This window comes from Bubalus bubalis, chromosome 10 (assembly GCF_019923935.1).
Source record: "Bubalus bubalis isolate 160015118507 breed Murrah chromosome 10, NDDB_SH_1, whole genome shotgun sequence".
Taxonomy (NCBI): domain Eukaryota; kingdom Metazoa; phylum Chordata; class Mammalia; order Artiodactyla; family Bovidae; genus Bubalus; species Bubalus bubalis.
Genome location: NC_059166.1, coordinates 50,512,091 through 50,539,347, shown reverse-complemented (window position 1 = coordinate 50,539,347; position 27,257 = coordinate 50,512,091).

The window sequence follows — 27,257 nt, the reverse complement described above, 5'->3', positions numbered from 1 at the left end:
CAATAATCACCTCAAATGTGAATGTTCTAAATGCACGGGTTGAAAAAATGAGACTCTATATTATGTTGCTTACAAAAATCCTACTTTAAATATAAAGACTCAGCTTAAAAGTAAAGGAATGGAGAAACATATACCAAGCTAACAATAATTAAAAGAACACTGAAGTAGTTATCTTAAGTTCAAATACAGTACTTCATGTTATTATGGATAAAGATATATGTTACATAATGATAAACTTCCCTAGTGATGATAAATGGCTTCCCTAAATATAGATGACAAATGATAAAGGGCTTCCCTAGTAGTTCAGATGGTAAAGAGGCTGCCTACACTGAGAAGACCTGGGTTCGATCCCTGGGTTGGGAAGATCCTCTGGAGAAGGAAATGGCAACCTAGTCTAGTATTCTTGCCTTGAAAATCCCATGGATGGAGGAACCTGGTGGGCTACAGTCTATGGGGTCATGAAGAGTTGGACATGACTGAGTGACTAATGCTGGGATGATAAAGCAGTCAATTCACCAAGAAATCATAACAATCCTAAACATGTATGTGGCTAACAATAAAGCATCAAAATATATGAGGCAGTAACTGATGGAACTGGAAGAAATAAACCAACACATGTTTATTCTTGGGGCTTGAATATCTTTGTTTCAGTAATTGATAGATTAAGCAAGTAGAAAATCAGTAACAATGTAGTTGATCTGAATAGCACTATAAATAGCCATGCATGGCTGTATAGTAGAGTTCTATTCTCCTGCTACTCAAAAAATGGTCTTTGGATCAGCAGCATTGCATTACTCTGGTGCAGGCAGAGTTGTTCAGTTATGTTCAACTCTCTGCAACACTTTGGACTGTAGCCCACCAGGCTTCTCTGTCCATGGCATTTTTCAGGCAAGAATACTGGAATGGGTTACCATTTTCCTCTTCCAGGGGATCAAGCCAACCCAGGGATTAAACCTGTATCTCCTGTGTCTCCTGAATTGCAGAAGGATTCTTTACCTGCCGTGCCACTGGGGAAGCCCACTTTGCTATGTGGCTTGTTAGAAATCCATACTCTCCAGATGTATTGAATCAGAATTTTCATCTTTAGCAAAACACCCAGGTGATTTGAATGCAGGTTAAAGTTTGAGAAGCACTGATTATGAGAAAACTGAAACATTCTCCAGGATTAGACTAGGACATCTATTACTATGAATCATTGTAATGATTATTTCTATCTATTGGTAAATACCATTGGATCACATTTAGAGATAAGAAACAGTAATAACAAGGAAGTATTGGCATCTTCTGAAAGTTTTAACCAATACATCTTTATTTCTAAGGGCAATCATCTTTGCAAGCTTCTAACAATACTTTCATGCTGTTCATGGGGTTCTCAAGGCAAGAATACTGAAGTGGTTTGCCATTCCCTTCTCCAGCGGACCACATTCTGTCAGACCTCTCCAAGATGACCTGTCTGTCTTGAGTGGCCCCACACGGGCATGGCTTAGTTTCATTGAGTTAGACAAGGCTGTGGTCCGTGTGATCAGATTGGCTAGTTGTCTGTGATTGTGGTTTCCGTCTGTCTGCCCTCTGATGCCCTCTCTCAGTGCCTACTGTCTTACTTGGGTTTTTTTGTACCTTGGATGTGGGCTTACTCTGGGCTGGAGGAAGCACAAGCTGGAATCAAGATTGCCAGGAGAAATATCAATAACTTCAGATACACAGATGACACCACCCTTATGGCAGAAAGTGAAGAAGAACTAAAGAGCCTCTTGATGAAAGTGAAAGAGGAGAGTGAAAAAGTTGGCTTAAAGCTCAACATTTCAGAAAAGTAAGATCATGGCATCCAGTCCCATCACTTCATGGCAAATAGATGGGGAAACAGTGGTTGACTTTATTTTTCTGGGCTCCAAAATCACTGCAGATGGTGATTGCAGCCATGAAATTAAAAGATGTTTACTCCTTTCAAGGAAACTTATGACCAACCTAGATAGCATATTAAAAGGCAGAGACATTACTTTGTCCACAAAGGCCTGTCTAGTCAAGGCTATGGTTTTTCCAGTGGTCATGTATGGATGTGAGAGTTGGACTATAAAAAAAGCTGAGCACTGAAGAATTGATGCTTTTGAACTGTGGTGTTGGAGAAGACTCTTGCGAGTCCCTTGGACTGCAAGGAGATCCAACCAGTCCATCCTAAAGAAGATCAGTCCTAGGTGTTCATTGGTAAGACTGATTTTGAAGCTGCAGCTCCAATACTTTGGCCACCTGATGCGAAGAACTGACTCATTTGAAAAGACCCTGATGCTGGGAAAGATTGAGGGCAGGAGCAGAAGGGGTCGACAGAGGATGAGATGGTTGGATGGACATGGGTTTGGGTAGACTCCAGGAGTTGGTGATGGACAAGGAGGCCTGGCGTGCTGCGGTTCATAGGGTCGCAGAGTCGGACACGACTGAGCAACTGAACTGAACTGAAATGAAAATATTTTCTACCCAAAAATACTTATGGCTGTACCTAGAGTAGATTATGCACAAATATTATATACATTGCTAAGTCACTTCAGTCGTGTCCGACTCTGGGCGACCCCATAGACGGCAGCCACCAGACTCCCCCGTCCCTGGGATTCTCCAGGCAAGAACACTGGAGTGGGTTGCTATTTCCTTCTCCAATGCATGAAAGTGAAAAGTGAAAGTGAAGTCACTCAGTAGTGTCCGACTTTTCGTGACCCCATGGACTGCAGCCTACCGGGTTCCTCCATCCATGGGATTTGCCAGGCAAGAGTACTGGAGTGGGTTGCAATTGCCTTCTCCCATTATATACATTATCCTTGCTCAAATCATATTTTATTTGGAAATAAATATGGCAATAACTCAGATATATTAAGTGTATCTTCTGAATAATCACACATATCAGAGTCAGAGGAAGAGTCACAGAGGTGGGAGAGTGATTAAAAAAAAGTCATAGATTTATGAGATCATGTATATAATTGAGAAATGTGGAAGAGTGGATGGTCTACATAATACAATATGATATCAGCAAACAATTTCCCAAGTTAAAAGAAAATGGATATTTTTAATGAGTAGTAGACACTGAAATGCCAAGCCACTCAGAGAACAGAGCCCATGAAATATAGGGAAGAGGGTAAAATAAATAAACTCTGGCATTTGGGCCTTGCTAACAGATACAACTACAAGAAAGAATAAACAGCATACACCCTGAAGAGCTGGGAGGAGTCATGAGAAAAATTGAAAACATTTACAGTAGAGCAAAATGCCCTGAAAAACCCCAGGATTTGCAGAGGATTTGCAGAGTACTGGAGTGGGTTGCCATTGCCTTCTCCCATTATATACATTATCCTTGCTCAAATCATATTTTATTTGGCAATAAATATGGCAATAACTCAGATATATTAAGTGTATCTTCTGAATAATCAGATGAATTGCAGAATCTTAAAGTTCTGCAGTACCTAAATGGTCCTGAAAATATTTGGTGAAGCAAGCAAACTACATCCTAATACTTGTCTCAGAGAACATCACTGCCTTTAGCAGGTGGCTCTTGTGACTGATTCCCAAGCTGAACACACCACTGTAGTACAGCCCCAGAGACTCGGCCATTTATCAAGGTCCCAGCCTTGATAAGGTCTCTTACTACCAGGGAGTCTACACATACAGCAAAGCCCAGCCAACTCTCCAGAGGTGCCACAGGCTTACAACCTTTCTTTCCTGCTGAACAGATGAAAAGGTCCCTCATGTTTGTGTACTGTCCCATTTTGTCAAGTATTTTAATAACTGATTAACTGAGCCTATTTTGCTGGGTCTTGATGGCTTTTGTATTTTACATTGAGACTTCCTTTAGATTGTTGGATGTACTTGCTAAGAAACCATCAGCAAATCATCATACTACTGAATGATATTAGGCCTTCTTAGATAGAACTCACAGAGAAGGCAATGGCACCCCACTCCAGTACTCCTGCCTGGAAAATCCCATGGACACAGGAGCCTGGTAGGCTGCAGTCTATGGGGTCGCTGAGGGTCGGACATGACTGAGCGACTTCACTTTCACTTTTCACTTTCATGCATTGGAGAAGGAAATGGCAACCCACTCCAGTGTTCTTGCCTGGAGAATCCCAGGGACGGGGCAGGCTGGTGGGCTGCCATCTATGGGGTCACACAGAGTCACACACGACTGAAGTGACTTAGCAGCAGCAGTAGCAGATAGAACTCATTACTAAATAGTTTCCCTGAAGATTAGTATAATGCCAGATAAGCCAGTCTGGAAAAAAATCTTTAAACATTGTACTGGGCAAAGATTTGCAAACCAGTCATAAGTTTAAGCAGAAGAAGGACTTGTTTGATTTCTTGAACATGATAATATTTTTATTTTCCTAAAAAAAACCCCCAAAACATTTATTGTTTGGAAACATTTCCTTATCTTAGATTTTTGGCATATTTTACTTGAGCTGTAGTGGATATAAGCAAGTGCTTTGAATGATAAAGGCATTGTTTTCTAAGTGGTATTGCCAGTTATTTGTGTTCCAAATACAAGATCTGTCAGTAGAATGCTCTTCCTATTTCAATTTGGCAAGTCCACACTTTTGCTGCATCAACTGGTGAACTTGCTCAGAGGAAACAGTGCTAGTCCTTTGTGATATTTCACTATCTTACTGTGTGACCTCCTTGGATTTGGATATCACTAAGAACATAAACTTTTATTACAAAAGAGACTCTAAAAGAAATGTAACACATTATGAAGACAATATATAAAAATTTAGAGCACTGCAGTTATAATATTCAAATATTGCTTGTACGTGCTACAATTTTTAAAGTCAAGTGTTTTCTAAGTTTGGAGAATCCTATGATCTTCTTGGGTGTCAAAGGATGACCATTTTTATGATTAAAAATGGACAAACTGGATTAAAAGATGCAGAATTTCAACAATTGGAATGCATAAAAAAGACCAAATTCTACTGAAATTAAAAACTCATTTGATATATTTAAGAGTACACTGTATTTGGAGTAAAAAACTAAAAAAAAAAATAAAAATAAAAATCTGCCAGCACAAATTCTTGGAATGGTGAACACCTCTCTTTCATATCCCATAATAAAAGGCATAGAGGAGTAGGTGTGTTTTCTTAGAGATACCTGGTATTCACTGTAATATAGAAATGATAGGGACTACTCTATTTTGTCTATATATTGTAGTTTTTATTTAACAGAAATATGAATTCTTAGTGTAGCTAGGTGTGTTAAATTGTCTTTAGATCCTATAAATATTTTTATGGTCCAGAAATATTCCTGTTCACATTCCAGTAGTCATCTCCTGTACTGAAGCTATTTACTCTTCTTTCCAAGTAAGTTAAATCCAATATGTCAATGTCTGTATCTATAACTGTATATTCATATCTAAACCTATCTATATCTATATAGTGATAGGAATAAAACCCTCTTCCTTGAGTTTGATCTTTCTTGTGTTAATTATAGTTTCTCTTCTGTGTCACAAAATTAAACTAATCCAGATTTCCCTTTACTAAAAGAATATATCCCTTAAGTATATATTCCTTTTATATACCCTATAGAAGTAGATGGAAGTTATCTGGGGATTTATAGTTTGCCTTTCCACAATCATAATTTAGGAACATTAATATTGTTTTTCTTTAACTTTCCTCTTCTTCCATTCTTTCTTTTCTTTCATTGTCTCTTTTTCCCTTTCTTCTTCCTTCCCTCTCTTCCTTCCTTCTTTCTTTCTCCTCTGTTTCTGTCTCTCTCACACACACACACTCTCACACTCATGAGCATCACCATCATACTATGTAAATAATTCACAGTACTAGAGAGAAACCCACATGTATTTTGGATTTTTCCAAATACATGGAAAGGGATAATATTTGTAATACAAATGCATGTATAGATAGATCTACATTTTTATTTTCTCATGGTATTTAATACCATTAAAGCCCATTTCCACAAGCAATTAAGAGCTAACTATCTCTGATGGTGAAATTATTAAAAATTATTAAAAATCATCAATACACATTATTAGGTTGTCTTTCCCACATTTTTAACTGATCTGTGACTATTCAGTGAATTATCAAGTTGAACAAATTTTTATCGTTATATATGAGCAACTTCACTTTCACTTTTCACCTTCATGCATTGGAGAAGGGAATGGCAACCCACTCCAGTATTCTTGCCTGGAGAATCCCAGGGACAGAGGAGCCTAGTGGGCTGCCGTCTGTGGGGTTGCACAGAGTCGGACATGATTGAAGCGACTTAGCAGCAGCAGCAGCATGAACAATCTAATAAATAATGCCTTAAAATTTTATAGCACTGAATAGCTTTCATGTATATTATTCCAACTACAATGACCAATTATTTCACTGGGTTGACCCAGTCTACTACTGAAATCAGTAAACAAAACTTTTGTTATTAAATTAGAAATACAGTCAGTGATAGAAATTAAAGCTATTTATTCTGCAAATGCAGACAGCATAACTATATATCTTTCACTAAATAAACAATTAGTTGCTTCAAGGACTAGGTAATCCATAATCTTATACAAAATTTCCTTTCCACTTCCAATATTTCACAGAGACACAATCTCATCACTGACACAAACTTCAGAATTCTCAATTTTAATCCAACATGCCCCAAACTAAATTAGTACTACCCACATCATTTTAAGCTTGAACCATCTTTTAAGCTGGAAACACAGTATGCCATTATTTTAAAAAGAGAAGTCAGAAAGCCTGTATAGATAAAACTAAATCTTTTATCTCTAGGTAATTAAGAAGTGTCCCCATGATTCTTCTACCCTTCTCTAATTTTATATAGTTTTCAACCTAATTCAATTTTGTCTTTTTAAAAATTATATAAATTTAAACTTGTGAAAATATATCCAAGGAATTATCAGTGAATATAAAACAGAACAGTAACTAGTAGCTAAAGCAGTAACAAAAAATATATGCTTAACTTTATTGCTTTATGTTTAAACCATAAGTTGGTAGTGCAATTCGCCAAGACTATCCATTACTTCTAAAGCCAGTAGTAAATGTGTTTGGAACCCTGTTGATGTAACTCTTACTTAAGAAACTATAATGGCTGATTCATTCAGTCATTCATTCAACAGATACTGGCCTTCTATTCAGCCCTAAATTAAAGTACTATGATAGGGATTGAGATAACAGAGAGATGACTTGGGTTCTGGCTCCAATAGAAGACAGTTTAAGGCACAGAGTAATTTGAAATGCCATGAGAAGACTTTTTATGAGGGAAAGAGAACAAGTCAGAAAGATTTAGTCAGCATATTTAGCCTGGATATGAAAGCCTGTTTGAGGGAGGCATTTCTACAAATTATACATATTTAAGGGGCTTCCTTGGTGGCTTAGTGGCAAAGAATCTGCCTGCTAATGCAGGAGACATAAGAGACCTGGGTTCAATCCCTGGGTTTGGAAGATCCCCTGGAGGAGGAAATGGCAACCCACTCCAGTATTTTTGCCTGGAGAATTCCATGGACAGAGGAGCCTGGTGAGCTACAGCCCATGGGATCGCAAAAAGTCAGACGCGACTGAAGCAACTTCACATGCACGCATACATATTTAAAACATCTTACAGACAAATAGTTCTAGCAATGCATTTGGACTTATAGAACACATCTAATAACTTATACTTTAATTGCTCATGTCCTATCCCATTCTATGATTTTGGAAGGGGATTCTTGAAAAGAGTTGTTTTTGATTATTATTTTTTCCTTTTGGCTCAATTTAATGGTTGAGTGCTTTTGAACTGTGGTGTTGGAGAAGATTCTTGAGAATCCCTTGGACAGCAAGGAGATCCAACCAGTCCATCCTAAAGGAAATCAGTTCTGAATATTCATTGGAAGGACAGATGCTGAAACTGAAACTCCAGTACTTTGGCTACCTGATGCGAAGAACTGACTCATTTGAAAAGACCCTGATGCTGGGAAAGATTGAAGGTTGGCGGAGAAGGGAACAACAGAGGATGAGATGGTTGGATGGCATCAGCGACTTGATAGGCATGAGTTTGGGTAAGCTACAGGAGTTGGTGATAAACAGGGAAGCCTGGAGTGCTGCAGTCCATGGGGTTGCAAAGAGTCAGACACGACTGAGTGACTGAACTGAACTGAACTAAACTGAATGGTTGAATGCAAAACCAAGTATGTGCAAAGCCATTCAGAGTGCAAAGCCAAGGATGCTGCAGATATTTATGAATAAGTGCTTAAAAATAAGTTTAACAAATGATACTAACATTTGGAGGATTCAAGTGTATGTAAGGAGAAAGGAGGAAGAACTTGAGTTTTATTCATTAATGGTAGAATAAAGTCAGGGGTGATGTGTGAGGGTGTCACTTGGGGTGATGAGCCAGAAAATCTAATGTCATGGAAAAAGCAGACATCATTAGAGATACTTTAAATCTTCCCAGAATATTTGATCATCAAAAGATAAGAGCAAGCTCCTCATCTGAGAGCTGGTCTTACAGTCAAAGAAGTAGTGGTTATGGAAATCAAGAGCAATTTCCTTTGCCTTGCAAATGATTCCCACCCGAGAGGCATTAATATGTCTTTTGTGAGGTCATAAATATTACTAGATTGATATTTTATATATAAACATAGAAAGATTAACTGTCATTGTACAGTGTTTACTAGTTCAGTATCACACACTTATGGAGCAAACAAAATTCTTCTCTACAAAATTCTTCTCTCTGGCATGTACATTATGATATAGGGATGATTAATGGCTATTATGATTTCACTCTGTTTTGAAAATATATATTAGAAATGGAATCTGCTAGAGTATGCCTATTTATTTATTTATTTAGAAACATGATACATGAAATACAAAGTTAAGGCAAATAGTATTGCGGAAATTGTGGTAAACACTAATCGTATTTTCTTCTGAACAATAGGCTACAGAAGTACTATTTAAAAGTCATCATTAATAAGGTCATGTCTCATTATCTTTTTTAATAATATTTATTTTATCAGTGATACTTAAAAATTGGATAATGTTATTAATACAAATGAAATTTCAGATTTGGAGAGAAAAAGAAATATTCATAGAAATCATATTTGTTATAAATATATTTCTTTCATCTGCATTATATATTATGGGAAAATCTCTATATTTCTTTAATGAGCTTGCCTCTAGAGAGAAGACAATTTGAAAAGAAGCAATCTTTGGATTATCATAAGAAAAAAAATGGTCTATCTTAATAGGGTATTATTAATTGAAATTATAATTGCAAGACCGAATAGTTCTCACTAAGAAGAGGATTCTTTTTCTGTTTTGGAAAATATCTATATAAAAATATATAATATTTTAAAATAATCATTTGAATTGGATATCTAGTCATCATTGGCATTTATGAGGTTTAAATATTTAAATCCTTCTACATCATTTTTGCTTCATTTAAGACATTAAAATCTTGAATGATTTTTAAATGTCATCATTTGTCTAGAATAAATTCTAAACTAAATAAATTCTATAAAAAAAACTAGAATTTTAAAAATAACAGACATAAACAGACTCAAATTAAAGGACTTTGTTCAGCCTGATTCATAGCACATTCCCCAAGTAGTTATTAGGCAAGCCCTTCCAAGAAAAAAGACACAAAAAGAAATTCACTAGAATAACAGAAAAATTATAAAAGATCCAAACATCTTTACATTTTTGCTTATTTAACACCTACGTAACAGATTTTGAGGAGCTCAAAGACTTCCTCTGAGATACTTTCAGTGATTTTGGTAATAGGCTACTGTTAGTACAGACAGCGGAGAAGGCAATGGCACCCCACTCCAGTACTCTTGCCTAGAAAATCCCATGGACGGAGGAGCCTGGTAGGCTGCAGTCCATGCGGTCGCTAAGAGTCAGACCCGACTGAGCGACTCACTTTCACTTTTCACTTTCATGCATTGGAGAAGGAAATGGCAACCCGCTCCAGTGTTCTTGCCTGGAGAATCCCAGGGATGGCAGAGCCTGGTGGGCTGCTGTCTATGGGGTCGCACAGGGTCGGACACGACTGAAGCCGACTTAGCAGCAATACAGACAGAACTTGCACATACATTTCATAATTCCATAAGGAAATGAAGGCTAAGGTACTGATAATATTTTATAGAATCAGAGAATGAATACCAATAACAAGATCTTGTTTAACCTTATAGCTAGTCATGCTTTCTCTAGGGATCAGTTCAGTTCAGTCGCTCAGTTGTGTCTGACTGTTTGCAACCCCATGAATCACAGCATACCAGGCCTCCCTGTCCATCACCAACTTCCAGAGTTCACTCAAACTCACGTCCATTGAGTCGGTGATGCCATCCATCCATCTCATTCTCTGTTGTCCCCTTCTCCTCCTGCCCCCAATCCCTCCCAGCATCAGAGTCTTTTCCAATGAGTCAACTCTTCGCATGAGGTGGCCAAAGACCTGGAGTTTCAGCTTTAGCATCATTCCTTCCAAAGAACACCCAGGACTGATCTCCTTTAGAATGGACTGGTTGGATCTCCTTGCCGTCCAAGGGACTCTCAAGACTCTTCTCCAACACCACAGTTCAAAAGCATCAATTCTTCCGTGCTCAGCTTTCTTCACAGTCCAACTCTCACATCCATTTATGACCACTGGAAAAACCATAGCCTTCACTAGATGAACCTTTGTTGGCAAAGTAATGTCTCTGCTTTTCAATGTGCTATCTAGGTTGGTCATAACTTTCCTTCCAAGGAATAAGTGTCTTTTAATTTCATGGCTGCAGTCACCATCCGCAGTGATTTTGGAGCCCCCCCAAAATAAAGTCTGATACAGTTTCCCCATCTATTTCCCATGAAGTGATGGGACCAGATGCCATGATCTTCATTTTCTGAATGTTGAGCTTTAAGCCAACTTTTTCACTCTCCTTTTTCACTCTCCTCTTTCTCCCCTATCTCTAGGGATAAGTATAGTTAAATCAGTTCTTTGGGGGACAAGGTTTTAGGTAGGAGCTTTGCCTTTAAGCTTTCTGTCTCTTTTCTTTAACAACAAACCAATCCAACTTAATGGGAGCTGAGGGAATAAAAGAACATTTCAAACTGGCATTTCCTGCCCATAATTTCATTTAATAGTAACATACGTCAGTTCTTTAGATATAGGCAGTCACAATTTAAGATCCAAATCATGGTGCACAGCAAAAAGGAGATCTTTCATTTCTAATTTACAAGAACTGAGCTTATGATGAGATGAAATGAAAAGATATAGTAGTTAAAAAGAAACAAAAAACAAGAAGAATGTCCCCAAGGCTCCATGGAGAAAAGATAAGCTAATAACAACTAAATTAGAAAGAAATCATTGTTACAGGTATGATAACTCATAGATCTGATCCCCAAAATATTTGCAGGTTGGAGGGAAAATTACCCGTCCTGGACCAGGATAAAAACTTAAAAACTGTCTAGGAGCATTACATATCCCATTGGTGAAGAGAAATGTAACAGCCTCACCAAGAATGAGAAGTATCTCTTGAATAGCAGCAAAGTAATTACTTCCTTCTGTTAAATTAGCTCCCCTCACTGCAACCACAAGACACTAAATTAAACAGAGGGAAGAGACAGCTTGGTTTTATAGTCTCCTGTTACATAAAAAAGGATAGCCAGCTTCTGGAGAAAAGTCCTAGACCAGAAATGGTTAGAATGCACCTAACAAAGGCATGTTAAGCAACAAAGCTGGAGATTAACTGCTTTAACAATCAGATACAGAAAGTAAATAACACTCCTATATTAGTTTGCTAGAGCTGCCACAACAAAAGGCTAGAGACTTGGTGGCTTAACCAACAGAAATTAATTTTCTCACCATTTTATAGACTGGAAGTCCAAGATCAAGGTGTCAAGAGGCTTGGTTCTTCTAAGGCCCCTCTTCTTGGCTTGCAGATGGCCACCCTCTGCTGTTTCTTCACATGGTTGTTCCTTTGTGGGTGCCCTTGATGTCTCTTCCTCATCTTATAAGAACAGTAATCATATGGGATTAAGGCCTCACCCTAAAGACCTCACTTTAATACCACTTTAAAGACCTTATTTCTGAAAAGGTTCTCTATGAGGAACTGGGGGTTGAGACTTCAACATATGAATCTGGGGTGGACACAATATAGCCAGTAACACCTTCTTCAAAGACAAGAAAAAACTTTTATAGTAAATCATTTGACTCTTAAGTTTTCTTTTCTCTCCTAACTCCCAATTAGTAACTTTCCAGATTTCAAAGAAATCTAGGAACACGTTTTTAAAATCTTCATAAGCTTGCTAAGAACATTAAAAAAAAAAAAATGCTACAGGTAGGAAGGGCTTCCCAGGTGGCACAGTGGTGAAGAATCCACCTGTCAATGTAGGAGATACAAGAGACGGCGATTTGATCCCTGAGTCGGGAAGATCCTCTGGAGTAGGAAATGGCAACCTATTCCAGTATTCTTGCCTGTAGAATCCCATGGACAGAGGAGTCTGTGGGGCTATAGTCCACGGGGTCACAAAGAGCTAGACATAACTGAGTGACTGGGCACATAGATAGGAAAGTGAATCTCAACTGCTGTAGAATTGAGAGATCCTCTGCTCTGCTAATTGTAGGCAATTTTTCTGTATAATAGAACTTTTTGTGATAAGAATGAGCCTATAGAAATGTTAAGCAAGTGTGGATAAGTACTGAGACTGTCATGGACTTCACATTGCATTGCAGACAAGCATTTTGGAGGACTGACCCCCACCCCATGGGACAATTTCCATGAGGTCTAATCCAATTCCAACTCCTATTTTACAGACACATGAACTACTTTGGTACAAGCAGGATGAAGCCCAGTATTTCTGGCTACAAGGAAAAGAGATGTTCTTTCTTTCTGAATAATATGTGGGGTGGAAATAATCTTTATAACTGCAGTAACCATTTTGCAACCACTGGAAAAGTAAGTCTAAGAATGAAACTTAAGGTAGAAGAAAAAAGAACTGATAGAACTATTAAAACCAAAACAAAACACTGAGTTAGACTTGATCAGACTGTACCCAAAGACCTCACCTCTTGATTCTTGTTATGGAAAGGGCTTCCCTGGTGGTTCAATGGTAAAGAATCTGCCTGCAATGCAGGAGACCTGGGTTCCAACCCTGGGACAGGAAGATCTCCTGGAGGAGGGAATTTCTACCCACTCCAGTATTCTTGCCTAGAGAATTCCATCGACATTGGAATCTGGCAGCCTATGGGGTTTTGAAGCCTTAGACTGTACCCGAAGAGCTCATATCTTGATCCTGAGGTTATGTAAACTAACAAATCCTTTTACTTTTTAAGAGTACTTAAGAAGAGCATTCTGTTATTTGTAATCAAAACCATCTTTACTAATATAACTTATAATTTCCAACTAAAACCTAAGAGTTGTTTATTTTCTTTTTTATCTCTGTTGCAACCCGAGAAGAACTATAATTTTTAAAAATAAAACTTGGCTAGATAATTATAGCTATATAAACCATTAAGAGAATCAGAACTGAAAACTCAAAATTAACAGTGGGTTATCATTTAGGAAAATGATTTAACTACCTTATGCCCTTGTACTTCTTTTATTTTTGCCAATATCCAACTCCAAGGAATGTGATAAATATTATTAAAGTGTTAGCTTGTAAACTACTTTAAGATATTTATAATTAAAATTTACAGAGTAATACAAAGTATAATATTAGTATATGGAAGTATAAATACCGTGACAAACAAGATTAACCACTGGATTGAAAAGCCTCTATTACACTTTCTTCCACTACTCACATTGAAAATGAGTCCTGAAATAAGGTTAATGAGGTAGAAATATAGTGTTTGATAATCAAATCCAGAAATGAAAGATAAACATAGGAACTCCCCCTCCAGGAATATTAAGAATCCAATCATTCTCTTTCCAGATTGAGACTGCTAATCATTATTAGTAAAAGAAAGGTTTCTAAAAGTGGGAAGAAATGAATTGCATGGCATATAGACATAAAGACATTTTACATGGATAAAGTCATGCCCAACTCTTTATGACCCCATGGACTGTAGTCTGCCAGCCTCCTCTGTGCATGGGATTTCACAGGCAAGAACACAGGAGTGGTTGCCATTTCCTACTCCAGGGATCTTCCTGACCCAGGGATAGAAGCCGGGTTTCCCACATTGCAGGCATATTCTTTACCATCTGAGCCACCAGGGAAGATCCATATTTTACAAAAAGATCACCAAATTAGGTTAGTTAACACATTTATTACCTCATATCATTATAATTTTTTTGGTATGGTGAGACCTTTTAAGGCCTACTTTCTTAGAAAATTTCAAATATATAATATAGCTAAATACTTTTGTGAGTACCCCCATTGGATATTCAAGTAATAGATAGGAAAAAAATGACACATTTATTTTAAGGTACCCTATTTTATAAATGAGAAGTACTAATTATCTCTCTATTATGTATAGAGTTCTGTGTTGATTTAGCATTCTTCTTAACTAGATTTATACAGTTTCCCTAGAAAGTATTCAGATGCACTTTGCCTATCCTCTGTAAGGCAAAGCTCAGCTTTCACTGAACCATATATATGGGAATAAAAACACATTTCATACTATTCTCAGGTATGGCTTTGAATGCATTTCTAGCAACATTCTTCTGAAAAAGCAATAATTCCCCATTTCAACTTTATCAACCGAATGGGCTGTAATATTAAATTATTTGTAATTGGTAGATTATTCATAGATAGAGTCACACAGCAAATCACAGTCTAAAAAGACTATATAGAATGACTGAGTGCTGTGACCTTAAGTAGATAGGCACATAGGTAAGTCCTAATGCAGCCTTCCATCTTAAATAGCAGTATCTAAAGAGCAGATTGGGGCTTCCCTGGTGTCTTAGATGGTAAAGAATTCATCTACAATGTGGAAGACCCACATTCAAAAAAAGGGTAGATTGCTTCAGGACATTTAAAGATACTGTATGAAAATGGTCTTAATGGCTTGGATAACCATGACGGTGTGTTCACTCACCTATAGCCAGATATCCTAGAGTGTGAAGTCAAGTGGGCCTTAGGAAGCTTCATTATGAACAAAGCTAGTAGAGGTGATGGAATTTCAGCTGAGTTATTTCAAATCCTAAAAGATGATGCTGTGAAAGTGTTGCACTCAATATGCCAGCAAATTTGGAAAACTCAACAGTGGCCATGGGAATGGAAAGGTCAGTTTTCATTCCAATGCCAAGAAGGGCAATGCCACAGAATATTCAAACTACTGCACAACTGCACTCATTTCACATGCTAGCATGGTAATGCTCAAAACCCTTCAACAAGGCTTCAATTAGGCTTCAACAATTTGTGAACTGAAAACATTCAGATGTATAAACCGGATTCAGAAAAGGCAGAGGAACCAGAGATCAAACTGCCAACATCTGTTGGATCATAGAAAAAGTAAGGGAATTTCAGAAAAACACCTACTTCTGCTTCATCGACTACACTAAAGCCTTTGACTGTGTGGATCACAACAAACTGTGGAAAATTCTTAAAGTGATGAGAATACCAGACCACTTTACCTATCTCCTGAGAAACCTGTATGCAGGTCAATAAGCAGTAGTTAGAACTGGACTAAACAAAGGACTGGTTCAAAATTGGGAAAGGAGTGTGTCAAGGCTCTATATTGTCACCCTGCTTATTTAACCTATATGCAGAGTACATCATGCAAAATGCTGATTTGGATGAAGCACAAACTGGAGAAACATCAATAACCTCAGATATGCAGATGACACCACTCTAATGGCAGAAAGTGAAGAGGAACTAAAGAACCCCTTGATGAAAGTGAAAGAGAAGAGTAAAAAAGCTGGCTTAAACTCATCATTCACAAAACTAAGATCATGGCTTCTGGTCCCATCACTTCATGGTAAATAGATGGGGAAAAAATTGAAACAGTGACAGACTTTATTTTCTTGAGTTCCAAAATCACTGTGGATGGTGACTGTAGCCATGAAATTAAAAGATAATTGATTCTTGGAAGAAAAGCTATGACAAACCTGGACAGCATATTAAAAAGCAGAGACATCACTTTGCTGACAAAAGTCCATATCATCAAAGTTGTGGTTTTTCCAGTAACTATGTACGGATGTGAGAGCTACACCATAAAGAAGGCTGAGTGCCAAAGAATCGATGCTTTCGAATTTTGCTGCTGGAGAAGACTCTTAAGAGTCTCTTGCTCAGCAAGGAGATCAAATCAATCAATCCTAAAGGAAATCAACCCTGAATATTCATTGGAAGAACTGATGCTGAAGCTGCTGCTGCTGCTGCTGCTAAGTCACTTCAGTTGTGTCTGACTCTGTGCGACCCCATAGATGGCAGCCCACCAGGCTCCCCCGTCCCTGGGATTCTCCAGGCAAGAACACTGGAGTGGGTTGCCATTTCCTTCTCCAATGCATGAAAGTGAAAAGTGAAAGTGAAAAGTGAAAGTGAAGTCGCTCAGTCGTGTCCGACTCTTTGGGAGCCCTTGGACTGTAGCCTACCAGGTTCCTCCATCCATGGGATTTTCCAGGCAAGAGTACTGGAGTGGGGTGCCATTGCCTTCTCCGATGCTGAAGCTGAAGCTCCAGTAATTTGGCCACTTTATGCAAAGTGCCAACTCACTGCAAAAGACCCTAATGCTAAGAAAGAACAAGGGCAGGAGGAGAAAGGGATGACAGAGGATGAATGTGATGGTTGGATGGCATCATTGATTCAATGGACATGAGTTTGAGGAAACTCCGGGAAGATAGTGAAGGACAGGGAAGCCTGGTGTGCTGCAGTCTATGGGATCACAAAGAGTCAGACACTACTGAGAGACTGAACAACAACAACAACCAGCCCTCCCAGGGCTGTGGTCCAGTGAGAGAGAGGGGCAGTGAAATAGCCCAGAGAAATTAATATGAGGAGTTCCAGGAGTAGAGACAGAGTACTGTGGAAGACAAGGACATCTGTGTGCATACCTAGGTCACTATTGTCTACTGAAAAAAAGGCACAACCTAAGATTGAGAGTTATGTTTTATTTGGAGGACAAATGTGAGGACTCAAGCCTAGGACACAGCATTTCAGATAACCCTGAGAAACTGTTCCAAAGAGGTAAGCGGGAGAACCAGGATATGCAGGAGTTTTTTTTTTTTTTTTTTTTTTTTTTTTTGCAACAAAAGACCAGCTTGATTACTGTTAATAAAGGAAAGCCAGATATTTCAAGTTAAGGAATTTAGTGCTTTTCTATATATGGTAAGATGTGAGAGTCTGGGGTCACTGAAATCATTCCTTTGATATGCAGCTCAGCTACCTGGGGCCAGTGTCCCAAGTTTTCTCATCCTGAGTCTTCTCAGGGTGCACTGTCAGGGGTAGCTGCAGTGGTTGACCGCTAGATGGGCTTGGCAGTGGCAGCCCATTTGTCTCCATCCTGAGTTCCCTCAGGGATCCCCTTCTGGACAGCTATAATGCAATGGACTGATGGCTGCAACATCCTTCCTTACTGATATGGCAAGCAAATTTTTTGCTCACTATTCAAATCTTAACTTCAGGGGTCAGATCTGAACTAAGTGTACAGAGTTTGGTGTCACCAGCATATACACTGTGTAACAGTTATAACCATGACAGAGGAAGAGGATGATCCAGTGAAGGGTCAGTATCCAAAGAGAGAAAACTGGGTGACATCAGGCTTTAAAATGCAGGCTCCTTCCCTGTGGTTTCTCACAACATTATACTGATCTCACCCTAAGCAAAGATGGGAACAGTTTCAACGGCATTAAATATATCTAATAAATTTTCAACAGGCTTTGGCATCAAGTGGACCTGTGAATAAGTGTGCACTTTGATCCTTTTTTGAATGCTTCTCAACTTCAGCCAGAGAAGGCGATGGCACCCCACTCCAGTACTCTTGCCTGGAAAATCCCATGGATGGAGGAGCCTGGTAAGCTGCAGTCCATGGGGTCACAAAGAGTCGGACACAACTGAGCGACTTCACTTTCACTTTTCAGTTTCATGCATTGGAGAAGGAAATGGCAACCCACTCCAGTGTTCTTGCCTGGAGAATCACAGGGACCCGGGAGCCTGGTGGCCTGCCGTCTATGGGGCATGCAGAGTAGGATATGACTGAAGCAACTTAGCAGCAACTTCAGCTCTCTCATTTACTACTTGTATTTTTTCAAGATTTCCATTGTTTTCTATTTACAATTATGAAGCTTGAGCAATCCTTTTTTTTTTTTTTTTTTTTAAGAAACTGGCTCTGGTAATCAAAAATATTTTCAAAAAGTTCACAGTTATGTCTCAATTATGTAACTCCTTTTATATCTTTGGTTGCTTCCTGGAGAAAGAAAAAGGATAAAAATTGCTCCTTAGGTCCCAAATCTCCTGGCTGTAATCAAAGCTCATGATTGATGATGATAGTGAATCTGTATATAACAAAACTCTCTTCATTGCTTTGTGTAACAAGTCTCTTGAGAATTTAGAGGAGTTTTGTTCTACATAACTTTGTCAAGAGAACTAGCATATGCATGTGCTCCGAGGACATTTACAGTGCCCTGAAGCAAACAGGAAAGCAAGACTGATGTCTTTACTTAATAAAATCTTTCAGGAAGACTAGTCTCCTTAAAGTACGTCTGCATTTGATCTGATAACAGGCAAACAATTTCACTTCACCTTAGGCAGTGAAGACAAGAAAGGAAAGTATAATTTCTACCATTCTCTTTGATGGATTTTCTTTTCTTTCTGTTAAAATGAGATTATCTCCTTTAGACAGTGTAATACATCTAGGGGGAAAAAAGCTCTAAATTTCTATTGCTTATACTCTATGACCTAACCCATGGAATGAGGTTCATCTGAAGTAGAAGTTACCCCAAGTATTATTACTCGCTATCTAGTTAATTCAAGGCAATTAAGCCTCAAAGAAGCAGGAGTCTCCTCAGTTTCCTTTAGAGTCCAAATTTCACATCTATATTAGCCTTCAAATGACTTTTAGGTTAAAACATTTTCTTGCTGTTACCAAGTCTTTGAAAATCACATAACCAAAATATCAACTAATGTTCTATGTGCTATCTGCAGATCTAAATTATGAAATCAGACTTTTCCTTTCTGTAGCCTCATTCATAAAGGTAGGATCATCAGAGAGCTGCTATCAGTGGCACAGCTCAAATATCAAGATGAATTAAGTAACTTGCTATTATAAAACTTCAAAATCTAAAATAGGAACAAAGAAAGAGTTGTTTGAGTCTTCTCTTGCCTTTTATCCCAACCCTAGGAAATTACATGCTCCAATAACTCAAGCATAGAAAGGTTTTAACTGTTCATGAATTTGGTGTATTTTGGAAAAAGGTAGGTGGTCTTTCTATTGTGTGCTATGACGTGGACAGCAGGTCAATTTTTGGTGGCTCGTGGAGTAGGTGCACCTCTGAGCTCTTTAGCACCACCTCCTTCAATCCATCCTACTCATGGCTGCCAGAATAAATCTCCAAAGCACAGTTCTTGTGCTGTCATTCCCCTTCTCAAAATCCTCTATGCTTGTCCAAGTCTGATGATTACAGGCTGTGTCAAGTATCCAAAGAGCTCCATCATTTCATGCCTTATTGCCTACTGTTCTCTGACATATATGGGTGATCCTCTCGGTACATGCCTCACATGTCCCTCATCCCTGGCTTTCCCTCACATTGCTCTCTACTTGGAATGCTAGATCTAACCCCACTCTCTAATTCCCACACTCTGATAGTCCAGGCCTATCAAAAATGCCACTTTCTAGACAATGATTTCTTTTTTTAATATAAAACTGCAACATCTTTAATTCAGATTTTGCCTGGCATAATGAAATACATTATTTTACAATGTAACAATGAATATGCCCTCTAACTATGTATAATTATATTAGGTGCATCACTCTTTACTTGGTTAAATTGTTGTTTTTGGTTTTGCTTTTACAACTTCTTGATCCCTGATCACTTATTTTGCATTCTCATGGTGCTTCATCTGAAAGTCTCTAGCTTACATTATTTCTTTCCTATATTAAGGTTACTACCGGATATGTCTTGTCTCTCCTACAAGAGTCAAGATCCAGGTGGGCAGAGATTATCTGTTGCTCTATAATTATAAAAAATTCAAGCCAAGAAAGGTTTGCTTTTGATGGGACTCACAGCTGTATTTTTTCTAGCAATGCCCATATTCCAATAAGGTTTATTCTTGGCTCTGCTGAGGGTTGTGAATAACTGAGTTCTGCCTGATGTTGATAATGCAAACCTGATTTTAGGCAATCAAATTAGGCAATCAACTTAGTAAAAGAAGAGTACTTTTTCAAGAAGGGTTATTAAGTAAAGACATTTGTTTTAGGCATTAAAAAATTTGCCTATTTTTGGTTGTAAGGCATGGTGGGATAAATTTTAAGTCAATATTTCCATTTTATCCCCCAACTGTTTCAATGTAGTTTCCAGCAGAGTGTTTTTTGTTGTTGTTTTTGTTGTTTCTGTCTATCTTAAACTCTTTCATGTCATCTAAATTCATAATCATGTTGTTCATTAAACCAAAAGCACTCTGGTGGTGGTAGAAGAATTAAATTCAATTTGGCAAAAATGCATAGAGTACTGACTGTGTAAGATGATGTTAGGGAATTATATAATGAAAGTAGTCTATTTGCTCAAGTGGTTCAAAATTGAACCACCCAAGTTCCAAGTTAGTCACACAAAAGCAGCTGGAGAACATTTGGTCAGAATTTGTGGAATGTATTGCATTAGAATGAAGACATTAGGTTTATTTAAATTTTCATTTATTTATACAACTGTGTATGTGTGTATGTTTATACGTAAGTTGCTGAGTTGTGTCCAACTCTTTGCGACCCCATGGGGTGTAGCCTGCCAGGCTTCTCTGTCCATGGAATTCTCAAGCAAGAATACTGGAGTGGGCTGCCATGCCCTCCTCCAGGGAATCTTCCTGACACAGGGACTGAACCTGGGTCTCCTGCATTGCAAGCAGATTCTTTACTGTTTGTGCTATCAATAGGAGTACTTATTTGATTTTTTCATATTTAAATGTCTTTTCAACTCTATTGCAAAATACATACCCAGAGCAATTCAGATTTTGGGCAATACAAAACTGTTACAACCTGAGCTTCCCTATGGCTACTCTGGGCTTTCAAATATTATGTTTTACCATCCTCAGAGAGTCAATGAAAGCATCAAGAAGCCAGGAATCAAGAGCCTTCAGAGCACCTTTCCTTAGCTCAACTGATTACTAAAAGCAAGATATAATTTTTAGTAAAAGTGAAATGGTAAAATCTGAAAGGGCTAGTATTCTGAGTCTGCTTTTAACGTGCTACAGAGCGCTTACACCTTATCCACTTCAATGGTGGGTCTTTTTTGATGACTGTTTCCTCAGCAGTTTCCCCAGTGGCTCACCAGGTAAAGAGTTCACCTGTGATGAAGGAGATACAGGAGATGTGGGTTCTATCCCTGGGTTGGGACAATCCCTTGGAGAAGGGCATGTCAACCCACTCCAGTATTCTTGTCTGCTGCTGCTGCTAAGTCGCTTCAGTCGTGTCGGACCCTGTGCGACCCCAAAGATGGCAGCCCACCAGGCTCCACTGTCCCTGGGATTCTCCAGGCAAGAACACTGGAGTGGGTTGCCATTTCCTTCTCCAGTGCATAAAAGTAAAAAGTGAAAGTGAAGTTGCTCAGTTGCAACCCCATGGACTGCAGCCCACCAGGCTCCTCCATCCATGGGCTTTTCCAGGCAAGAGTACTGGAGTGGGGTGCCATTGCCTTCTCTGAGTATTCTTGATTGGAGAATCTCAAAGAACAGAGGAGCCTAGTGGGCTACTGTCCATGGGGTGACAAAGAGTTGGACATGACTGAGCTTGTTTACTCAAGTTTTGATTATTTGGTTTTGGTGGGGGTTGTTGATTAGCTTTTATCCTTCAAACTTCCCAGAGCTCTATGGAGCCCTTAGATTTGAAATAATTTTGGAGATAGGAAGGACTTGCTGATATATTTAGCCCTAGTTTCTCACTCTCCAGGTAGGATTCTGAGACATAGAGTGGTTAACTGCTCAAGGTCATTTTGTAATTGACTATGACTAGAACTTCTCTTTTCATATTTCTATCTTAGTAACTGATTAGTCTACTAGGAGAAGCAGTGAGAAAGAATTCTAGTTACCATCAGCTCCATGAGGTATGTGGTAGGTTAAAAATGGTTTTTAACGGAGGACCAGCCTTCAATTAATTTCACATATGCTGCTCAGCTTCAATACTTTCTTTTTTTTCTCCCAACATAAATGTTTCTTTTGAAGGCTTCTCTTTGTAGTTGTCTCTAAAACTAATTTTCCCTTCAGTGCTCTTTATCCCATGTTCAGTGGTCCTTTTACCTTTATCTTTGGTGTAAAACCATATCAAATGTACTTTTTTGGCCTAAAATATTAAGTGTATCTTAGCCACAGAATATCTTTTATCTAGCGCAGCTGTTATATCTTCAAAGTATTCCTGCAGATTAGTTATGCAAGCCTGGATCTACCTTGACTAGCCACCTTCAAGTGATGCTTTAGCATTTTGCATGAGATGATTGTTTGACGAACACACTGGTGTCTTCATCATTTCAATTAATACAGGAGGGTTGGAGAGAGAAGAAATTTTCACTGGAGATACTACTAGTTGTGAATCTTTGTATAGTTTTCAGATATAAGAAATCTTCTGTCTTCTGCTTAAGATTTACAATTATATGTTTTCCATAGCTTGATTTTTCTCAGAAAACCTATCAATATCTCTAGTATTTCTGTATCCTAGAGTTGCTTATCCTTTTGTTTTGCTTTTGCATAAAGATGAGAATAGTAGGTACTTTTACAAGTTTGGGAGAAAAGACTGCTATTCTGATATTGGGAAAGAAAAAAAAGGAGCATTGCTTTATCTCCTATGTGAGAAGGTAAATTGTATTTGTACTGATTGTTACTCTTTGGCCTGTGAATTCTTTCCTCTCTATTTAATTTCTGGAAGACAGGCATTTGCTTGTAAGATACTTTATATTTCATTATGAAATAATAAGAGAGCTCAAGCAAGCTTGATTAAATTACAGCTATCCAAAGAAAGAGAATTTTCAGTTCCAAATTTAGTGTTGTACAATAGGGCCTGTCAATTAAGAGCAATAACACCATGGTTGGAGCAGACCCATGAGCATATTTAGCTGGCTCCTGGATGTATCCTTTGAAGTAAATTTAAACTTCATTTTATCATTTTATAAAAAAAACAAAACTTTCACCAAGTAGTAATGCTGTTCTATGGTTACATGGAAATGTATGAGAAGGTTCATAAAACAGACATTTAGAGATATCCCTTTGGCTTCTTTCTGTAACAAAGTGGCTCCAAAATCAATTTATTCCTCTTTAATGTAGTTCCAAAGAAGTAAAAGCAAAGAATATTTACCATATCCATGATGCATCAAGATAATTTTTTTACTATTATCAAATGAATCTATTCTTCAGGCATTTAAACTGGATTATAAAGACAGGATCCCTTGTGTTTTCCTTTGCAGGTTCCAAATTTGCCATTTTTGTGTTTTAATTAGAGCCATATTTTAGTTTTGCTGCATAAAAGTTAAGCACCATTAATAAATACTTTCCAGTGTTGATTGCATACTAAATAATAAAGTAGACAAAAAAGCTTTGAGTTGTCTACAAACCAGCAAAGTGATAGGATACAAACAAAAAGGAAATTGGAATTGTCTTTGGAACTATGATTTTCTTAAAATATATCTCTGAATCCTATTTAAGAGCTACCATGTTGGGCTACTTAGAGAAATGTATAAGCTGTATGGTCCACAGTAGTGCCTCCATTTAGAAGCTCACATATGAAATATATCATTTCTCTTTTGATCAGAATCAGCCAGTTTCCGAAGTCACTATGCTTAGAAATCAAATCCTTACTGTGACCTAGCAGGTCTAACAGAATAGCACCTCCCACCCATGTTCCATCACATCCTTGCATCTAACTGATGTGCTCTTTCAACACAAACTTCCCAGGCATGATCATGCCTCAGGGCCTTTGCACATCTGCTTAAGGGCTTTCTTCTGATATCTAAAAGCATAGCTCCCTTCAGTTCAGTTCACTCACTCAGTCGTGTCAGACTCTTTGCAACCCCATGAATTGCAGCTCGCCAGGCCTCGCTGTCCATTACCAACTCCCGGAGTTCCCTCAAACTCATGTCCATCGAGTAAGTGATTCCATCCAGCCATCTCATCCTCCTCCCCTTCTCCTCTTGCCCCCAATCCCTCCCAGCATCAGGGTCTTTTCCAATGCATCAACTTTTCGCATGAGGTGGCCAAAGTACTGGAGTTTCAGCATCAGCATAAGTCCTTCCAAAGAACACCCAGGACTGATCTCCTTTAGGATGGACTGGTTGGATCTCCTTGTAGTCCAAGGGACTCTCAAGAGTCTTCTCCAACACCACAGTTCAAAAACATCAATTCTTTGGCGCTCAGCTTTCTTCACAGTCCAACTCTCACAACCATACATGACCACAGGAAAAACCATAGCCTTGACTAGACGGACCTTTGTTGGCAAAGTAATGTCTCTGCTTTTGAATATGTTATCTAGGCTGGTCATAACTTTCCTTCCAAGGAGTAAGCGTCTTTTGATTTCATGGCTGCAGTCACCATCTGTAGTGATTTTGGAGCCCCCCAAAATAAAGTCTGACACTGTTTCCACTGTTTCCCCATCTATTTCCCATGAAGTGATGGGACCAGATGCCATGATCTTCATTTTCTGAATGTTGAGCTTTAAGCCAACTTTTTCACTCTCCTCTTTCACTTTCATCAAGAGGCTTTTCAGTTCCTCTTCACTTTCTGCCATAGGGATGGTGTCATCTGCATATCTGAGGTTATTGATATTTCTGCTGGCAATCTTGATTCCAGCTTGTGCTTCTTCCAGCCCAGCGTTTCTCATGATGTACTCTGCATAGAAGTTAAATAAGCAGGGTGACAATATACAGCCTTGATGTACTCCTTTTCCTATTTGGAACCCGTCTGTTGTTCCATGTCCAGTTCTAACTGTTGCTTCCTGACCTGCGTACAGATTTCTCACAAGGCAGGTCAGGTGGTCTGGTATTTCCATCTCTTTCAGAATTTTCCACAGTTTATTGTGATCCACACAGTCAAAGGCTTTGGCATAGTCAATAAAGCAGAAGTAGATGTTTTTCTGGAACTCTCTTGCTTTTTCCATGATCCAGTGGATGTTGGCAATTTGATCTCTGGTTCCTCTGCCTTTTCTAAAACCAGCTGGAACATCTGGATGTTCATGGTTCACGTATTGCTGAAGCCTGGCTTGAAGAATTTTGAGCGTAACTTTACTAGTGTGTGAGATGAGTGTAATTGTGCAGTAGTTTGAGCATTTTTTTGGCATTGCCTTTCTTTGGGATTGGAATGAAAACTGACCTTTTCCAGTCCTGTGGCCACTGCTGACTTTTCCAAATTTGCAGGCGTATAGAGTGCAGCACTTTCACAGCATCATCTATCAGCATTTGAAATAGCTCAACTGGGATTCCATCATCTCCACTAGCTTTGTTCGTAGTGATCCTTCCTAAGGCCCACTTGACTTCACATTCCAGGATGTCTGGATCTAGGTGAGTGATCACACCATCATGATTATCTGGGTCGTGAAGATCTTTTTTGTAAAGTTCTTCTGGGTACTTCCCTGGTGGCTCCGACGGTAAAGCGTCTGTCTACAATGCGGGAGACCGGGGTTTGATCCCTGGGTCGGGAAGATCCCCTGGAGAAGGAAATGGCAATCCACTCGAGTACTATTGTCTGGAAAATCCCATGGATAGAGGAGCCTGGTAGGCTACAGTCGATGGGGTCGCAAAGAGTGGGATACAACTGAGCGACTTCACTTCACTTCACTTCACTTCTGTGTATTCTTGCCACCTCTTCTTAATATCTTCTGCTTTTGTTATGTCCATACCATTTCTGTCCTTTATCGAGCCCATCTTTGCATGAAATGTTCCCTTGGCATCTCTAATTTTCTTGAAGAGATCTCTAGTCTTTCCTATTCTGTTGTTTTCCTTTATTTCTTTGCATTGATCGCTGAGAAGGCTTTCTTATCTCTCTTTGCTATTCTTTGGAACTCTGCATTTAGTAGCTTATATCTTTCCTTTTCTCCTTTGCTTTTCACTTTGCTTCTTTTCACAGCTATTTGTAAGGCCTCTCCAGACAGCCATTTTGCTTTTTTGCATTTCTTTTCCATGGGAATGGTCTTGATCCCTGTGCCCTGTACAATGTCACCAACCCCATTCCATAGTTCATCAGGCACTCTATCTATCATATCTAGGTCCTTAAATCTATTTCTCACTTCCACTGTGTAATCATAAGGGATTTGATTTAGGTCATACCTGAATGGTCTAGTGGTTTTCCCTACTTTCTTCAATTTAAGTCTGAGTTTGGCAATAAGGAGTTCATGATCTGAGCCACAGTCAGCTCCCGGTCTTGTTTTTGCTGACTGTATAGAGCTTCTCCATTTTGGCTGCAGAGAATACAATCAGTCTGATTTCAGTGTTGACCATCTGGTGATGTCCATGTGTAGAGTCCTCTCTTGTGTTGTTGGAAGAGGGTGTTTGCTATGACCAGTGTGTTCTCTTGGCAAACTCCATTAGCCTTTGCCCTGCTTCATTCCATATTCCAAGGCCAAATTTGCCTGTTACTCCAGGTGTTTCTTGACTTCCTACTTTTGCATTCCAGTCCCCTATAATGAAAAGGACATCTTTTTTGGGTGTTAGTTCTAAAAGGTCTTGTAGGTCTTCATAGAACCATTCAACTTCAGCTTCTTCAGTGTTACTGGTTGGGGCACAGACTTGGATTACCATGATATTGAATGGTTTGCCTTGGAAATGAACAGAGATCATTCTATCGTTTTTGAGATTTCATCCAAGTACTATATTTCAGACTCTTTTTTTGACCATGATGGCTACTCCATTTCTTCTAAGGGATTCCTGCCCACAGTAGTAGATATAATGGTCATCTGAATTAAAGTCACCCGTTCCAGTCCATTTTAGTTTGCTGATTCCTAGAATGTTGATGTTCACTCTTGCCATCTCCTGTGTGACCACTTCCAATTTGCCTTGATTCATGGACCTAACATTCCAGGTTCCTATGCAATATTGCTCTTTACAGCATCGGACCTTGCTTCTATCACCAGTCACATCCACAACTGGGTATTGTTTCTGCTTTGGCTCCATCCCTTCATTCTTTCTGGAGTTATTTCTCCACTGATCTCCAGTAGCATATTGGGCACCTACCGACCTGGGGAGTTCCTCTTTCAGTATCCTA